Below are 19,744 nucleotides of genomic sequence, written 5' to 3'. Positions count from 1 at the left end.
AGGTGATGCAGGGAGGCCGTCAGCCAAAGCAAGGTGATGCAGGGAGGCCGTCAGCCAAAGCAAGGTGATGCAGGGAGGCCGTCAGCCAAAGCAAGGTGATGCAGGGAGGCCGTCAGCCAAAGCAAGGTGATGCAGGGAGGCCGTCAGCCAAAGCAAGGTGATGCAGGGAGGCCGTCAGCCAAAGCAAGGTGATGCAGGGAGGCCGTCAGCCAAAGCAAGGTGATGCAGGGAGGCCGTCAGCCAAAGCAAGGTGATGCAGGGAGGCCGTCAGCCAAAGCAAGGTGATGCAGGGAGGCCGTCAGCCAAAGCAAGGTGATGCAGGGAGGCCGTCAGCCAAAGCAAGGTGATGCAGGGAGGCCGTCAGCCAAAGCAAGGTGATGCAGGGAGGCCGTCAGCCAAAGCAAGGTGATGCAGGGAGGCCGTCAGCCAAAGCAAGGTGATGCAGGGAGGCCGTCAGCCAAAGCAAGGTGATGCAGGGAGGCCGTCAGCCAAAGCAAGGTGATGCAGGGAGGCCGTCAGCCAAAGCAAGGTGATGCAGGGAGGCCGTCAGCCAAAGCAAGGTGATGCAGGGAGGCCGTCAGCCAAAGCAAGGTGATGCAGGGAGGCCGTCAGCCAAAGCAAGGTGATGCAGGGAGGCCGTCAGCCAAAGCAAGGTGATGCAGGGAGGCCGTCAGCCAAAGCAAGGTGATGCAGGGAGGCCGTCAGCCAAAGCAAGGTGATGCAGGGAGGCCGTCAGCCAAAGCAAGGTGATGCAGGGAGGCCGTCAGCCAAAGCAAGGTGATGCAGGGAGGCCGTCAGCCAAAGCAAGGTGATGCGGGGAGGCCGTCAGCCAAAGCAAGGTGATGCGGGGAGGCCGTCAGCCAAAGCAAGGTGATGCGGGGAGGCTGTCAGCCAAAGCAAGGTGATGCAGGGAGGCTGTCAGCCAAAGCAAGGTGATGCAGGGAGGCTGTCAGCCAAAGCAAGGTGATACCGTAACTGATAAGTAGGAGAGGAAGAGAAGAGCAGGTTAGGAGATAAGTAAAAGGGGGAGAAAAAAATGGTTGGGAAATAAATAGCAAGAGGAATAAAAAAGAATGGTTGGAAGATAAGTAACAGGGGGAGAAATATAGTGGTTGGGAGATAGGTAGTAGAAGAGAAAAGGGTGGTTAGGTGATAGGTAGCAGGGAGAGTGAAAAGTTGTTGTGAGATAAGTAGCGGAAGGGGACGGGGTACAGTGGTTGGAAGATAATTAGCAGGGAGAGAAAAGATTGGTTGGGAGCTATGTAGCGGGGTCAGTGAAAGGCAATTGAGAGATAAGTAGCAGCACTATGGAAGAGAAGAGTGGTTGGGAGCTAAGTAGCAGCAGAAGAGAAGAGTGCTTGGGAACTAAGTAGTAGGGGAAGAGAAGAGTCTTTGTGAGCTAGGTAGCAGGGGAAGAGAAGAGTGGTTTGGAGCTAAGTAGCAGGGGAGAGAAGAGTGGTTGCGAGCTAAGTAGCAGGGGAAGAGAAGAGTGGTTGGGAGCTAGGTAGCAGGGGAAGAGAAGAGTGGTTGGGAGCTAGGTAGCAGGGGAGAGAAGAGTGGTTGGGAGCTATGTAGCAGGGGAAGAGAAGAGTCGTTGGGAGATCAGTAGCAGGGAAGAGAAGAGTGGTTGGGAGCTAGGTAGCAGGGGAAGAATAGAGTGGTTGGGAGATCAGTAGCACTGAAGAGAAAAGAGTGGTTGGGAGCTAAATAGCAGAGGAAAAGAAGAGTGTTTGGGAGCTAAGTAGCAGGGAAAGAAGAGTGTTTGTAAGCTATGTAGCAGGGGAAGAGAAGAGTGGTTGGGAGATCAGTAGCAGGGGAAGAGAAGAGTGGTTTGGTCCTAAGTAGCAGGGTATAAAGACAGAAAAAGACAGTGGCGCCTCATAGGGTGAGTATGTCTAAGTGGAAGAAAACACTTGATGTGATGACAAGTGTCAACTCACATTTAGATGGGCACTACATGTAGTGCACGTGTGGCAAACTGGAGCATACCGGTCCCTCCAGCACAACAGTGGTAGAGGGGAACGACAGCAAGCGACAAGCCGACACCACGATGTGGATTTCCTCAACCGGGTGGCGTGGGGATAGGGGGTGACATCACAGTCACAAGGTAGGCTCCGTCAACACCAAGAGAGAGCTCCGACTCCCAAACAGCTGACTCATGCACCAAAAGAATGTTGGTTAGCAAAATAGGGAGGGATATCAAAATGCCAGTAAAAAGCAAAAAAGGTTCCTTTGTTGGCGTTTAAAAGATTTATTTAAAAACAAGCGACGCATTTCTCAGCGGTAGATCCACCGTTTCATCAGGCGTGTTTTGCTCACTGTTTTGCTAACCAACATTCTTTTGGTGCATGAGTCAGCTGTTTGGGAGTCGGAGCTCTCTCTTGGTGCTGACTGAGCCTACCTTGTGACTGTGACGTCACCCAGTATCTCCACGCCACCCGGTTGAGGAAATCCAAATCGTGGTGTCGGCTTGTCGCTTGCTGTCGTTTCCCTTTACCACTGTTGTGCCTGGGTTGTCTCGCTGGAGGGACCGGTATGCTCCAGTTTGCCACACGTGCACTAATGTAGTGCCCATCTAAATGTGAGTTGCCACTTGTCATCACATCAAGTGTTTACTTCCACTTAGACATACTCACCCTATGAGACGCCTCGTCTTTTTCTGTCGTTATAGCCTTTTTGGGATTCAGGATCCCTTCATCGGAGTGACGACTCGTTGGGTGTTTCACATTCTATGAGACTGTTTTCTTATTTCATTGGACATTGTTTATTGTGTTCATTGTGTATTTTATACCATCTTTGTGTTTTCATATAGTGAGCTTCCCCTTTATATATAATTCTTGTATTGGAGTTAGTCTTATACAAGTTAATATTATTCGTATTGTGCTAAGTAGAAGGGGAAGAGGAGTGGTTGGGAGTGAAGAGTAATTGGGAGCTAAGTAGCAGGGAAAGAGAAGAGTGGTTGGGAGCTAAGTAACAAAACCTGACAGGAAAATAAAGACATGAAAAACTATAAAGAACAGTTGGGGGTTAAGGATGGCCAGGATTTGAGCAACAGGGTGGATGGAAGATGTCCTGGAGCAAGTAACAAGGTGGGAGGAGGATGACTTTGAAGTGAGCAATAGGGGGGGGGGGGTAAAAAATTGCTGAGAGTTAAAGGGACAGTCTCCCCAGAGTTTTAATTGTTTAAAAGATAGATAATCATTTTATTATCCAATTCCCCAGTTTTGTATAACTAACATTGTTATATTAATACATTTTTTACCCCTGTGATTATCTTGTATGTAAGCTTTTGCAGACTGCCCCCCTATTTTCAGTTCTTTTGACAGACTTGTGTTTTAGCCAATTAGTGCCCCCTCATAAGTATCTTCACGGGCGTGAGCACAATGTTATCCATATGGCACACATGAACTAATGCCCACTAGCTGTGAAAAAACTGTCAAATGCATTGAGATAATTGGAGGCCATCAATGGCTTAGAAATTAGCATATAAGCCTACCCTACGTTTAGCTTTCAACTAAGAATACTAAGAGAACAAAGCAAATTTGATGATAAAAGTGAATTGGAAAGTGGATAAAATTGCATGCCCTATCTGAATCATGAAAGTTTATTTTTGGCTAGACTGTCACTTTAAGCAACAGAGGAAATAAGGGTGACTGGGTGGTGAGCGACAGGGGAAAGAAGGTTAGCAATGAAGAGGGGGTAAGAATGGTTGAATGTGAGCATTGGGTATTTGATAATGCCCGGGAGGTGAGCAACAGGGGGTTGAAAGATGGCTGGGAAGTGAGCAACAGAGGTGGTGGAGGATGCCCGGGAGGTGAGCAACAGGGGGGTTAAGGATGGCAGGCAAGTGAAAAAGTGAGGTGGAAAATGGTTGAGAAGTTAGCAATGGGGGAGTGGAAGGTTACTGAGAGATGAGCAACAGGGGGTGCTGGAGGATGGCTAGGAGGTGAGCAACATGGGTAATGGATGATGGCTGGCATGTGCGCAACAGGGGGTGGTGGAGGATGACTGGCCTGTGAGCAACAGAGGGTGGAGGAGGATAGGTGGGAGGTGAGCAACAAGGGGAGGTGGAGGATGGCTGGGAGGTGAGCAACAGGGGGTGGTGGAGGATGGCTGGCCTGTGAGCAACAGGGGATGGTGGAGGATGGCTGGCCTGTGAGCAACAGGGGGTGGTGGAGGATGGCTGGCCTGTGAGCAACAGGGGGTGGTGGAGGATGGCTGGCCTGTGAGCAACAGAGGGTGGTGGAGGATGGCTGGGAGGTGAGCAACAGGGGGTGGTGGAGGATGGCTGGGAGGTGAGCAACAGGAGGTGGTGGAGGATGGCTAGGAGGTGAGCAACAGGAGGTGGTGGAGGATGGCTGGGAGGTGAGCAACAGGAGGTGGTGGAGGATGGCTGGGAGGTGAGCAACAGGAGGTGGTGGAGGATGGCTGGGAGGTGAGCAACAGGGGGTGGTGGAGGATGGCTAGGAGGTGAGCAACAGGGGGTGGTGGAGGATGGCTAGGAGGTGAGCAACATGGGGTGCTGGAGGATGGCTAGGAGGTGAGCAACATGGGTAATGGATGATGGCTGGCTTGTGAGCAACAGAGGGTGGTGGTGGTGGATGGCTGGGAGGTGAGCAACAGGGGGTGGTGGAGGATGGCTGGGAGGTGAGCAACAGAGGGTGGTGGAGGATGGCTGGCTTGTGAGAAACAGAGGGTGGTGGAGGATGGCTGGGAGGTGAGCAACAGGGGGTGGTGGAGGATGGCTGGGAGGTGGGCAACAGAGGGTGGTGGAGGATGGCTGGGAGGTGAGCAACAGGGGGTGGTGGAGGATGGCTGGGAGGTGGGCAACAGAGGGTGGTGGGGGATAGCTGGGAGGTGAGCAACAGGGTAGGTCGAGGACGGCTGGGAGATTAGGAACAGGGGGGAGGAGAATGGTTTGGAGGTGAGCGGTGACTAGTGGCTTGAAGGTGTTTGGCCGGATAGTGTAGAATAGGGAAGAGAAGTGGTTTGTGAACAGCAGGGGGAGGAGTGTAACTGGGTGCTGATCTGTATCCTTATTTTGTGATGAGCCTCTATGTAAGCGACGGAAAGTACTGTGAACCCTGACTGCACACAGGGCCTGTCATTGGTGTTCTGGCATATGATTTATCTGCTTCCCACCCTATGTATGGCGGGGCACACCCCTGCCCTATACCCGTCAAACCCTGCACCGCATTACCCGCTCTCCTCTGTCCGTTCCTCCGTTTTCCTGTCACAACACAGCCAGTGTAGCGTCAGCTGATTTGCTGGGCGGAGCTGGTACAAAACGTAAGGTCTCTCAGGAACACGCCCTCCAGAAACGTCACCAAAGTGTAGCAAATAAGACATCGGCTGAATATAACAGATACTAGCATTTAGCAGAGGACATATTTGTTTCGGGTGCTGCTTAGAATTGTCAAACAGCGACTCTAAGTGGCTGTTCTGTGCTTTTGGTTATGACTCCTGAGTCAGATGGAATGGAGTATAGAATTAAACTGTGCAATGTTTCAGTTTAGCGTTCTAAATTATTTTCTCAGCCATTGGCGTGGGGGTTCAGATGAGGGCTACCAACAATGCTGCAGTTTTTGTGTCTCCAGGAACAAAAAGGGGAGCCATATTTTGGGGTGTAAAGTCCCTGTTCTCTCCATAGACTTTCCACAGCCAGCCAGCTCTGCTCACCTACATAGATACATTGTATCAAACCCTCAGCCTACAGCTTTTTATACATTTGTAACTGTTTACTGTACACAGACACAAAGTGATGGTAAAATTACCTTAAAGGGACACTGTACCCAAATTTTTTATTTTGTAATTCAGAAAGAGCATGCAATTTTAAGCAACTTTCTAATTTACTCCTATTATCAATTTTTCTTCGTTCTCTTGCTATCATTATTTGAAAAAGAAGGCATCTAAGCTTTTTTTTGTTTCAGTACTCTGGACAGCACTTTTTTATTGGTGGATGAATTTATCCACCAATCAGCAAGGACAACCCAGGTTGTTCACCAAAAATGGGCCAGCTTCTAAACTTACATTCTTGCATTTCAAATAAAGATATTAAGAGAATGAAGAAAATTTGATAATAAGAGTAAATTAGAAAGTTGCTTAAAATTTCATGCTTAATCTGAATCACGAAAGAAAATTTTTGGGTACAGTGTCCCTTTAATCTCAATGAAGAATAGCATTAATGGTGTAAAATTAATGTTTCATTCATCTTTTTTTTATATAGTTGCGTATAACTCAAGTTATCACCTTTATAAAGGCAATTTCTAAACTTACGAAAATTCAACCTGTATTTTTTTTTTTTTTTTTTTACTTTTGATCACGTTTTTATTTCAGCCAATGGAAATATCGGCCGTTAGGCGCCCGTCTCTCCACGTCATCTGCATCTTTAATCATCTGCGCATGCGCTATTGAATTCTCTTTGTATTGAAAACCGCGCACGCTCCCGTGTCATACATGCCTCTTTATTACATTTAGGAATCCCTCACTACGTCATGAGCTTCACGGACATGGTGCATGCGCAGTGGAAAGCCGCATCAGCGAGTAGCGCATGCGCGGTTTATTCTGAATTGGGAACGCGCTTTTGAGTAGCACAGAGAGGATGTGGGACCGTCAGACAATGCAGAACACGGAAGTAGGGCTTAGGAGGAGTCGGCAGCAAAACGGTAAGGAATTTTAAATATATTTGTTTAGAAAACTATAGCAGTAAACTAAAAAATAACTTAGCGACTATATTAAGGTAATATTGAGAAATGCTTGGTTGTCTTCAATACCGGATTACTTTACCTTCACTTTAAAGCAGCCCTCTCGGTAACAACTGTACAAACTGATGAGGAAATAATGTTCACATAGCACCTGGTCACACAGTCTTAAAGAGACAGACAAAAAAAACACACAGCCTTGAAAGGGTCAACTAGCACCACACGCACACAGTCTTAAAGGGACAGATCGCAGTAATGTTCACGCAGCGCAACCTTAAAGGGCAGCTCGACACCTGCGCACAGAGTCTTAAAGGGACAGATCACCGTAATGTGCACGCAGCGCAACATTAAAGGGCAGCTCGACACCTGCGCACAGAGCCTTAAAGGGACAGATCACCGTAATGTGCATGCAGCGCACCCTTAAAGGGCAGCTCGATACCTGCGCACACAGCCTTAAAGGGACAGATCACCGTAATGTGCACGCAGCACAACCTTAAAGGGCAGCTCGACACCTGCGCACAGAGCCTTAAAGGGACAGATCACCGTAATGTGGATGCAGCGCAACCTTAAAGGGCAGCTTGACACCTGCGCACACAGCCTTAAAGGGACAGATCACCGTAATGTGCATGCAGCGCACCCTTAAAGGGCAGCTTGACACCTGCGCACACAGCCTTAAAGGGACAGATCACTGTAATGTGCACCCAGCGCAACCTTAAAGGGCAGCTCGACACCTGTGCACAGAGCCTTAAAGGGACAGATCACCATAATGTGCACGCAGCACCACCTTAAAGGGACATTAAACACTTTGAGATGGTAATATAAAATGATAAATTGTGGGGGGCGGAGCCGGCCAGCATCTATGATGGCCGCATGATTTTTTGCTCCGGGTAGAGGAGCACTTCCCACGGCAGTTTCAATGGACACCTAAGCCGCAACAAAGCAGAATCTACGGCGGAAAGTCTTGGGATGACTGAGAGCACAGTCTGCGCCCACACAAGCCACGGGTAAGACGTTTACAGTATTGAGCCAGCAGATCAGCAGGCCGCAAGCCTCAGCATGCTCTGCTCGTGTCCCGGACAATGCAGCACAAATAAACTAAGGTGGGAGTATAGCAAACTGGGCCAACATCTAGACCGGGTGTGCATATAAATAACCCTACACAAAATAAAGCCCTTTTATTGCCTAGGTAGGCTCCTAAATGGGATTATAACCAGGCCCCCTTGGATCTGGCAGCCATAAGCCATTTACAGCAGACAGCACATGGCGTCTTCTCATACAAATAAAGGCACAAGCAGTGTACGCTAAAATCACTGTATAGGGGCTTCATGCAGTTGAACAGCAAATAGACTTTAAGCCTAGGATGACAGCACTGCTGTAGATTATGCAGCAGCCCACATAGATCAAAAGACACTGTTATGTAGGGTTCAAAGCAATATTAACTTTTTTACTAACAACTGGGGAAAATAAAGGAAAAGTTTCACTTCACTAAACAAACAGCATGATGGCGCTGAGTTGAATCACTCCCAAAAATATACCTCTTACAAATATCCATCGCTACTCTCATTTTCTTTGGGTTTGCACTAGTACAATACAAGAGCTACACCACTGATTGAGAAATCCCCGCCAAACTGCAGCACAGAAGTGCCAATATGGCGTCGAGGCGCACTCCTAAGCCTGATAAATCCAGCAAAGGCTCGGTACCTGCCACCTCCAAAATGGACAATTTCTTTAAAGTGCTGGAAACCTCTATGTCAAGCACAAGTGAGATATCAGAGGCTGGAAAAGATACACCTAACACAGAGTCAGCTGCCCTCCTCACTGATACATCTGCCCTCCTCACAAAAGCCGACATCCAAAATTTACCTACTAAAGCAGATTTCGCCTCTTTTTTCACTCAAGTGGGCAAACTTATAAAAGAGGGACTAGCTGAAGTTAAAAGAGACCTTTCTGACTTGGGCGATAGGGTGCTGCAGATGGAAGAGGATATGGAGCAATACAATAAAGATACAGATATTCAAAACCGTACCCTACAGGTGCATGATGAAATGATACAGCAACTACAGAACCAAGTTGAGGACTTGGATAACAGAGGTAGGCGGCAGAACCTCAGGATCAGAGGCATCTCTGAAAAAGTGGTGACCACCCTGATTCAGCAACATCTGCAACATCTATTTCAACACATCTTGCAAGAAGAAATGACAGCCATTCCTCTAGATAGAGCCCACCGAGCCCTATGCCCAAAACCGCCAGAGAACAAACCGCCTAGAGACATAATTATACGATTTCAATGTTTCAGAGATAAGGAGAGAATTATGTTGGCCTCACGGAAAGCATGCCAAATCCTGTTTGAAGGAGACGCAGTTCAGATCTGAGCACTATCACGCTAACCAAACGGCGGGAGGCAAGATACCTTACCACTCATCTACAAGACTTGAAAATACCCTACAGATGGGGCTTCCCATTCTGTCTTAGAGTCCTACACAACTCTCAAATGGTCACATACAGCACTGCAGATGACCTTGAGCAATTTTGCAAAAGCTTAAATATTCCAGCCCCATCTGCACTCTCAACAAAGTCTACTTCACCATCAAGGGACAATACAACAGCGCAGATGCCAAAACAGCAAAGACCTTCCTGGACGAGAGTCTCTAGGAAGCCAAGCACACAGCATCAGAAAGCAATGAACTAACCTGATTCCTCCACCTTTGCTGTTTGGGTTTCTGAGTATCCGTTACCCGGTGTAGTACACCACCTTAATCCTACATAAGTGTTCGTAGGAGTAGAAAAAATGTATTATGCCTATAATGTTGCACAATCCCCCAGCCGCAATTAATTGCCCCCGCCCTTCTCCCCTAGTCCTTAACTCATATAAATATATTAGCCCACCCCCAGAGGGAAATAGCTCCATCATAGTAATCTTCTCTAATTACTATGATCCCCCCCAATAGGTTGAAATGTAGTACCAAGTATTGGTACCTGTTAAGTTCATGTTTTAATTGTTTTTTGCTGTTATGTTCTGGTTGTTGTTTATTTGTTACTTACCTTTTCTCTTTGATACCACAGATTCTAAATCCAGGAGACTCTACTCCTCTCTCTACTTCTCCTCTACCCCCTCCTCTCACCTTGATGTTAGAGATAAAGCTGGAAGACTCCACAGACGTGTCCTGGCCCTCAGGTATGGTCCCACACAAACAAATTCATCTAAGGGCTGCACCCCATTACCAAAGCATACACCGGTAGAAATAGCTAGCACTCCACTATTGCCCCTAGCTGCAGACCACTTTTATTGCAATCAGTTTAGGCTAGCTGCGTTACCTGACATTACTTATGACAGTACCTGAACTTTTGCTCATATCCCAAAATGTTAAGGGCCTTAATTCCCCAACCAAAAAATCAATTGCACTTAACTGGTTCCATAAGCACAAAGGTGAAATCATTTTCTTGCAAGAGACCCATTTTTGCGTGCAGGCGGAACCGAAGTGTTCTTCCAAACATTTCCCAATGGGATTCTTCAACTCAGCCCCTACAAAACGAAATGGCGTAGGCATATTATTTAGGAATAATGTCCCCTTCCAACTCACCAGCAAGTATGCGGACAGTGAGGGACGATATCTGATATTAATAGGAACCCAGTCACGCTAGCAAACATTTATGCCCCGAACACCGGGCAGGCCCGATTCTTTAAAAAAGTGATGGGAGTCCTATTGGGGGTAGCACAGGGATCGGTGATACTCGCGGGCGACAGTAATGTAGCTATGGAACCAACATTAGACTGTTCTACTAAAAAGAGCTCAATACCCAGAAGTTCTTTGGGAGCGATCATGAGAGTATTACGTGAGGCTACATTGCTTGACATTTGGAGAATTCAGCACCCAACACAAAAAACATACACATTCTACTCCAGCCCCCAAAGATCCTACTCACGAATAGATCATATATTTATTGACCAGAGGAGTATGCCTCTGATGAGGTCTTTGGATATTCTACTGACACCTTGGTCAGATCACTCAATGGTGACATTGTCCCTGGCTTTGCCGGACAAACCCCTAACCGATCCACATTGGCGGCTTGATGAAACCTTTCTTTTGCAGCCCCTAATAAAAGACAAAATCGCACGCACACTCAAAGACTATTTCCTTCATAATGCGACCCCTAGCACATCCCCCACCCTGATATGGGAAGCGCATAAAGCAGTAGTACGAGGCGAATTTATGAAGCAGAAAGCTATTCTCCTAAAAAACTATAATGCAAAATATAAGCAACTGCTCCAACAACTTCGACACATAGAAACATTGCACATGCAGGCACCAAATAATTTACAACACATAGCACAACTATCCAAAACAAGACGGGAATTGAACAAATTGCTTAATAAGGAAGCGCAGAGAAAGGCGATCTATTTGAAAAAGCTCTATTTTACAGAAGGCAATAAGGCAGGTCCCCTACTGGCAAGAGCCCTTAAGGCCCGTTCAAATAACAATTTTATCCGTAAGCTAGTGCTTCCAAACATACGGGGAGATTACACCTATGATAGTAAGTCAATAGCAAACATTTTCAGCGACTATTATAAAAATCTTTATAACATCCCAATAACTCCCCTCTCCTTGGATCATGAGGCAATAGACTCCTATATTCAAGACTCAAATATCCCAACATTACCCGACCAAGGCCTCGCTTCCATTGAGTTGTAATTCAGTTTGCGTGCACTCGCAAACCGTTAAATATGCTGTTGAAAGCAATATCGTTTAACGACTGTTTCCAATGGCGCGTTATACCTCAATATCGGCAGCCGGACTTCGGCTGCCGAAAAGATCTTTGCGTCCCATAGAAAGTAATAGAAGCCGTTAATCGATAAATTATACCAGGTTTCCAATGAAAGCGCTAACCGTTAATACACTGTCTGAGGCTGTCGATACATTGAGACATATTACCCCCAGCTCAACTAGGTGTAAAGGAGGAAAAATAGCTTTTTTGAGGCCTGTTTCTCATTGAAATTGCAAATCACAAAAAAATTATGAGTGTTTCAATGTACAAATAACATTATATATGCTACATTTATTGGTCCTATGTATAGGAATATTTGCACCCATGTTGTCATAGAAATATCAATATGTATGTATATATAAAAATATATGCAAGCACCACAATTATGGAGCGACCTCCCGCACACTTTCAAACCTTCCCCATGCCTAATATCCTTTAAGAGATCCCTCTCTACATATCTCAAAACAGAATGCACCTGTCATTGTTGATTATATATTTCCTACCTGTTCTATGTTAAATTTTTGGGCATATGTATTATTATTGTTTTTTATTTTATTGTACCCATTGTATCAATGCAATGTTTTGTGGACCCAGGACATACTTGAAAACTATAGAAATCTCAATGTATCTTTCCTGGTAAAATATTAAAAAAAAAAAAAAAAATATCTACCTATTCAAAATGAAACCTTTGCCCAGGGATGCTATATATAATCTCAATACATATAGAAAAATAATTCAAAGGAAATAAGTTGTTTTTCATGAAGATGAGTTTTATTATTACAGATTTACCCTCATTCAAATGTAATTTTCAATGTGAAAATCATATTTATTCAATACAAAACGATGACACATTAAAGTTATGTGTCATAGTACTAATATTTATAAAATATATGTAATGTCATGTCTGCTAAAGCAGATAATACATTTGCAATATTTAGACTATTAACCAAAATACATAAGTGCTTAATATTACATACTTCAAGAGATAGCATAATTTATGTAAGAACTTACCTGATAAATTCATTTCTTTCATATTAGCAAGAGTCCATGAGCTAGTGACGTATGGGATATACATTCCTACCAGGAGGGGCAAAGTTTCCCAAACCTTAAAATGCCTATAAATACACCCCTCACCACACCCACAAATCAGTTTAACGAATAGCCAAGAAGTGGGGTGATAAGAAAAAAGTGTGAAAGCATAAAAAATAAGGAATTGGAATAATTGTGCTTTATACAAAAAAATCATAACCACCACAAAAAAGGGTGGGCCTCATGGACTCTTGCTAATATGAAAGAAATGAATTTATCAGGTAAGTTCTTACATAAATTATGTTTTCTTTCATGTAATTAGCAAGAGTCCATGAGCTAGTGACGTATGGGATAATGACTACCCAAGATGTGGATCTTTCCACGCAAGAGTCACTAGAGAGGGAGGGATAAAATAAAGACAGCCAATTCCTGCTGAAAATAATCCACACCCAAAATAAAGTTTAATGAAAACATAAGCAGAAGATTCAAACTGAAACCACTGCCTGAAGTACTTTTCTACCAAAAACTGCTTCAGAAGAAGAAAACACATCAAAAATGGTAGAATTTAGTAAAAGTATGCAAAGAGGACCAAGTTGCTGCTTTGCGAATCTGATCAACCGAAGCTTCATTCCTAAATGCCCAGGAAGTAGAAACTGACCTAGTAGAATGAGCTGTAATCCTTCGAGGCGGAATTTTACCCGACTCGACATAGGCATGATGAAATAAAGATTTCAACCAAGATGCCAAAGAAATGGCAGAAGCTTTCTGGCCTTTTCTAGAACCGGAAAAGATGACAAATAGACTAGAAGTCTTTCGGAAAGACTTAGTAGCTTCAACATAATAATACAAAGCTCTAACAGCATCCAAAGAATGCAATGATTTCTCCTTAGAATTCATAGGATTAGGACATAATGAAGGAACCACAATTTCTCTACTAATGTTGTTAGAATTCACAACCTTAGGTAAAAAATTCAAAAGAAGTTTGCAGCACCGCCTTATCCTGATAAAAAATCAGAAAAGGAGACTCACAAGAAAGAGCAGATAATTCAGACTCTTCTGGCAGAAGAGATGGCCAAAAGAAACAAAATTTTCCAAGAAAGTAATTTAATGACCAAAGAATACATGGGTTCAAAAGGAGGAGCTTGAAGAGCCCCCCAGAACCAAATTCAAACTCCAAGGAGGAGAAATTGACTTAATGACAGGTTTTATACGAAGCAAAGCTTGTACAAAACAATGAATATCAGGAAGATTAGCAATCTTTCTGTGAAAAAGAACAGAAAGAGCAGAGATTTGTCCATACAAGGAACTTGCGGACAAACCTTTATCTAAACCATCCTGAAGAAACTGTAAAATTCTCGATATTCAAAAAGAATGCCAAGAAAAATTATGAGAAAGACACTAAGAAATATAAGTCTTCCAGACTCTATAATATATCTCTCTAGATACAGATTTACGAGCCTGTCACATAGTATCAATCACAGAGTCAGAGAAACCTCTTTGACCAAGAATCAAGCGTTCAAACTCCATACCTTAAAATTTAAGGATTTGAGATCCTGATGGAAGAAAGGACCTTGCGACAGAAAGTCTGGTCTTAACGGAAGAGCCCACAGCTGGCAAGAGGCCATCCGGACAAGATCCGCATATCAAAACCTGTGAGGCCATGCTGGAGCTACCAGCAGGACAAACGAGCATTCCTTTAGAATCTTGGAGAATACTCTTGGAAGAAGAACTAGAGGCGGAAAGATATAGGCAGGATGATACTTCCAAGGAAGTGATAATGCATCCACTGCCTCCGCCCGAGGATCCCGGGATCTGGACAGATACCAGGGAAGTTTCTTGTTTAGATGAGAAGCCATCAGATCTATTTCTGGGAGTTCCCACATTTGAACAATCTGAAGAAATACCTCTGGGTGAAGAGACCATTCGCCCGGATGCAACGTTTGGCGACTGAGATAATCCGCTTCCCAATTGTCTATACCTGGGATATGAACTGCAGAGATTAGACAGGAGCTGGATTCTGGCCAAACCAAAATTCGAGATACTTCTTTCATAGCCAGAGGACTGTGAGTCCCTCCTTGATGATTGATGTATGCCACAGTTGTGACATTGTCTATCTGAAAACAAATGAACAACTCTCTCTTCAGAAGAGGCCAAGACTGAAGAGCTCTGAAAATTGCACGGAGTTCCAAAATATTGATCGGTAATCTCACCTCCTGAGATTCCCAAACCCCTTGTGCAGTCAGAGACCCCCACACAGCTCCCCAACCTGTAAGACTTGCATCTGTTGAGATTATAGTCCAGGTCGGAAGAACAAAGAAGCCCCCTGAACTAAACAATGGTGATCTGTCCACCACGTCAGAGAGTGTCGTATAATCGGTTTAAAGATATTAATTGAGATATCTTTGTGTAATCCCTGCACCATTGGTTCAGCATACAGAGCTGAAGAGGTCGCATGTGAAAACGAGCAAAGGAAATCGCATCCGATGCGGCAGTCCTAAGACCTAAAATTTCCATGCATAAGGCTACCAAAGGGAATGATTGTGACTGAAGGTTTTGACAAGCTGATATCAATGTTAAACTTCTCTTGTCTGACAAGGACAGAGTCATAGACACTGAATCTATCTGGAAACCTAAAAAGGTTACCCTTGTCTAAGGAATCAATGAACTTTTTGGTAAATTGATCCTCCAACCATGATCTTGAAGAAACAACACAAGTCGATTCGTATGAGATTCTGCGAAAATGTAAAGACTGAGCAAGTACCAAGATATCGTCCAAATAAGGAAATACCAAAACCCTGTTCTCTGATTACAGACAGAAGGGCACCGAGAACCTTTGAAAAAATTCTTGGAGCTGATGCTAGGCCAAACGGTGGAGCCACAAAACTGGTAATGCTTGTCTAAAAAGAGAATCTCAGAAACTAAAAGTGATCTGGATGAATCGGAATATGCAGATATGCATCCTGTAAAACTATTGTAGACATATAATGCCCTTGCTAAACAAAAGGCAGGATAGTCCTACAGTTACTATCTTGAATGTTGGTATCCTTACATAACGATTCAATATTGATAGATCCGGAACTGGTCTGAAGGAATTGACCTTCTTTGGTACAATGAAGAGATAGAATAAAACCCCAGCCCCTGTTCCAGAACTGGAACTGGCATAATTACTCCAGCCAACTCTAGATCTGAAACACATTTCAGAAATGCTGAGCCTTTGCTGGGTTTACTGGGACACGGGAAAGAAAAAAATCTCTTTGCAGGAGGCCTTAACTTGAAGCCAATTCTGTACCTTTCTGAAACAATGTTCTGAAACCAGAGATTGTGAACGGAATTGATCCAAATTTCTTTGAAGAAAACGTAATCTGCCCCATACCAGCTGAGCTGGAATGAGGGCCGCACCTTCATGGGTACCTAGGAGCTGGCTTTAGGTTTCTATAAGGCTTGGATATATTCCAAACTGGAAATGGTTTCCAAACTGATACCGCTCCTGAGGATGAAGGATCAGGCTTTTGTTCCTTGTTGTGAGGAAAGGAACGAAAACGATTATTAGACCTAAATTTACCTTAGATTTTTTATCCTTTGGTAAAAAAGTTCCCTTCCCTCCAGTAACAGTTGAGATAATAGAATCCAACTGAAAACCGAATAATTTATTACCCTGGAAAGAAAGGGAAAGCAAAGTTGACTTAGAAGACATATCAGCATTCCAAGTTTTAAGCCATAAAGCTCTTCTAGCTAAAATAGCTAGAGACATATACCTGACATCAACTCTAATGATATCAAAAGATGGTATCACAAATAAAATTATTAGCATGTTATAGAATAATAATAATGCTATAAAATTATGATCTGTTACTTGTTGCGCTAAAGCTTCTAACCAAAAAGTTGAAGCTGCAGCAACATCCGCTAAAAATATAGCAGGAGTAGAGACAGCCCCATTAACCTTAGGGATTTTGTCCCAAAAAACTCTAATCTGTCAGATGGCACAGGATATAATTGCTTAAAACGTTTTAGAAGGAGTAAATGAATTACCCAAATTATTCCATTCCCTGGAAATTACTTCAGAAATAGCATCAGGGAGAGAAAACATTTCTGGAATAACTACAGGAGATTTAAAAACCTTATTTAAACGTTTAGATTTAGTATCAAGAGGACCAGAATCCTCTATTTCTAATGCAATTAATACTTCTTTAAGTAAAGAACGAATAAATTCCATCTTGAACAAATACAAAGATTTATCAGCATCAACCTCTGAGACAGAAACCTCTGAACCAGAAGAACCATTATCAGTATCAGAATGATGATGTTCATTTAAAAATTCATCTGAAAAAAGAGAAGTTTTAAAAGACTTTTATGTATACTAGAAGGAGAAATAACAGACATAGCCTTCTTAATGGATTTAAAAATAAAATCTCTTATGTTATCAGGAACACTCTGAAAATTAGATGTTGACGGAACAGCAACAGGTAATGTAACAGTACTAAAGGAAATTTTATCTGCATTAATAAGTTTGTCATGACATGCAATACAAACAACAGCTGGAGAAACAGATACCAAAAGTTTATAGCAGATACACTTAGCTTGGTAGCTCCAGCATGGGCAGCGATTTTCCTGAAGTATCTTCTGACTCAGTTGCAACGTGGAACATCTTGCAATATGTAATAGAAAAAACAACATATAAAGCAAAATTGATCAAATTCCTTAAATGACAGTTTCAGGAATGGGAAAAAAATGCCAGTGAACAAGTTTCTAGCAACCAGAAGCAATAAATAATGAGACTTAAATAATGCGGAGACAAAAATGACGCCCATATTTTATTTAGCGCCAAATAAGACGCCCACATTATTTGGCGCCTAAATGCTTTTGGCGCCAAAAATGACGCCACATCCGGAACGCCGACACTTCTGACGCAAAAAACGTCAAAAAATGATGCAACTTCCGGCGACACGTATGACGCCGGAAACAGAAAAAACATTTTGCGCCAAAAAAGTCCGCGCCAAGAATGACACAATAAAATGAAGCATTTTCAGCCCCCGCGAGCCTAACAGCCCACAGGGAAAAAGTCAAATTTTTTAAGGTAAGAAAAAATGATTGATTCAAATGCATTATCCCAAATATGAAACTGACTGTCTGAAAATAAGGAATGTTGAACATCCTGAGTCAAGGCAAATAAATGTTTGAATACATATATTTAGAACTTTATAAAAAAAGTGCCTAACCATAGCTTAGAGTGTCACAGAAAATAAGCTTACTTACTTATCCCAGGACACTCATCTACATGTTGTAGAAAGCCAAACCAGTACTGAAACGAAAATCAGCAGAGGAAATGGTATATATAAGAGTATATCGTCGATCTGAAAAGGGAGGTAAGAGATGAATCTCTACGACCGATAACAGAGAACCTATGAAATAGACCCCGTAGAAGGAGATCATTGCATTCAAATAGGCAATACTCTCCTCACATCCCTCTGACATTCACTGCACGCTGAGAGGAAAACCGGGCTCCATCCTGCTGCGGAGCGCATATCAACGTAGAATCTAGCACAAACTTACTTCACCACCTCCATAGGAGGCAAAGTTTGTAAAACTGATTTGTGGGTGTGGTGAGGGGTGTATTTATAGGCATTTTAAGGTTTGGGAAACTTTGCCCCTCCTGGTAGGAATGTATATCCCATACGTCACTAGCTCATGGACTCTTGCTAATTACATGAAAGAAATGAAGTATTGTCTTTAACATGGAGTTATTGAAACATTTTAAAAGTGCATTGTGCATTGGTCCCAGGGAGAGTCTGTGTCTGTTCATATGATGTCAATTAAAATGTATTAATCACCTCTATATCATGGCAATCACATATATGTTGTGTATACATCAGTGCTTAAATATCATAAAGATACATTTATCTAATTATTCTAAATATTGAATAATAATCTTGACAAAAAGGAGTGCATTAGTCATGATAGGTATTAGTCATGATAGGTATATATTTCAGATATTACATTCCACATAGGACTATAAGAATGAATGCAAGGTATATGGCCATATCAACAGGAAGGAGTATTTACTTTTCAACTCTTCTATAACTGTATAACCCTTATTAGCTTCATCTGAAGGAGCAAACAACATATGCTTGTGGAATATAAATCATAACATTTACACATGTCACGTTGACTAATGTTAGAGAGCATATACTGTATAAATTTCAGACACGTATCCCCAAGTATTCTTAAACGGCATAATATCCTCAATAAAAGGACACAAATTTATCAACAATGTACACCTGCATATTAATTGACATCATGTGAAATAAAAATGAATAAAGCTGTTCATTTTTAGCAGATAAACAGCTATTAGAATAATATTAAGATATATGTTCAAATTTGGATTAGAAAAATGGATGCATATTTATGAGATGAAAATCGCACTTAAAAAAGTGCTTTAGTGCAAAAATTAGATATGATATATCTTGGGTGGAAAAAAAAGAATATTAATTAATTCTTGCGGTGGGATTTTGACTTTGGAGGAGAGGTACTTAGGGGGGCAGTGTGGCGTCTTGTGCGACGCCCACCAGCTGAATGTGAGGCTAATAACCGGGATTCAGGGTCCTGCAGGGAGATGACAGTGGATGCAAGGGAGGATGGAGTTTGGGGCCTATCCGCGAGCCTCTCCACTGCCTCTGCCAGGCGGACGAGTGAGGCATTATGGATGTCCATTTGGCTCTGTATCCTTCTCAAATCCTGCTGCTGCTGGAGCCTGGACAGCCTAAGCTCTCTATGTATGATCATCCTGCTGGGACTGTGCCGGACCCTGTTGTATAGTTGGTGTCTCAGGAACTAATAATTGGCTAGTTCCAGGGCTGTCTCTCCGTATTGGTGACTGTGAGGTTGTCTGTGATGGCACTGTTGGCAATACATTGGTGGGTGTAGTGGGTGGTGGTGTGGATTTCTGTTGTGCCATAGGAGTGGGAGGCATATAGTACAGATGATGCAGATCTGTATGCTGCTGTGGTGGGTGCATCATCTGCTGCTGAGGATAATGATGTCGTGGTGGGTGCATCATCTGCTGCTGAGGAGGATGTTGTGGGGGGTGCATCATCTGCTGCTGAGGATGTTGTGGGGGGTGCAGCTGTCGGGGCTGTGCCATTTGTTGCTGCGAAGTATGCATGAACTGCCATTGTTGAGGAGGATGAGTCTGCTGGGGTTCAGAACCCAAAACATGAAATGTTGTCTCCGAGGTAGATGGAGAAGGGCATGAT

The 19,744-nt window shown here is 43.5% G+C and overlaps 1 protein-coding gene across 2 annotated transcripts in view; it reads right to left on the bottom strand.

Moving 5' to 3' along the window:
- Positions 1–5,309, bottom strand: part of CHFR (checkpoint with forkhead and ring finger domains) — a 150,877-nt gene extending 145,568 nt beyond the window's left edge. For both annotated transcript variants that reach the window (XM_053701889.1, XM_053701890.1), the window contains exon 1: positions 5,201–5,309. The gene's annotated coding sequence lies outside the window, so the exon portion shown is untranslated. The remainder of the gene's footprint in view (positions 1–5,200) is intronic.
- Positions 5,310–19,744: the final 14,435 nt, after the last annotated feature.

Source organism: Bombina bombina, chromosome 2 (assembly GCF_027579735.1).
Source record: "Bombina bombina isolate aBomBom1 chromosome 2, aBomBom1.pri, whole genome shotgun sequence".
NCBI classification, from domain to species: Eukaryota; Metazoa; Chordata; class Amphibia; order Anura; family Bombinatoridae; genus Bombina; species Bombina bombina.
Note: the sequence above shows the minus strand (reverse complement) of the source record. Positions and strands in the feature narration are given on the sequence as shown.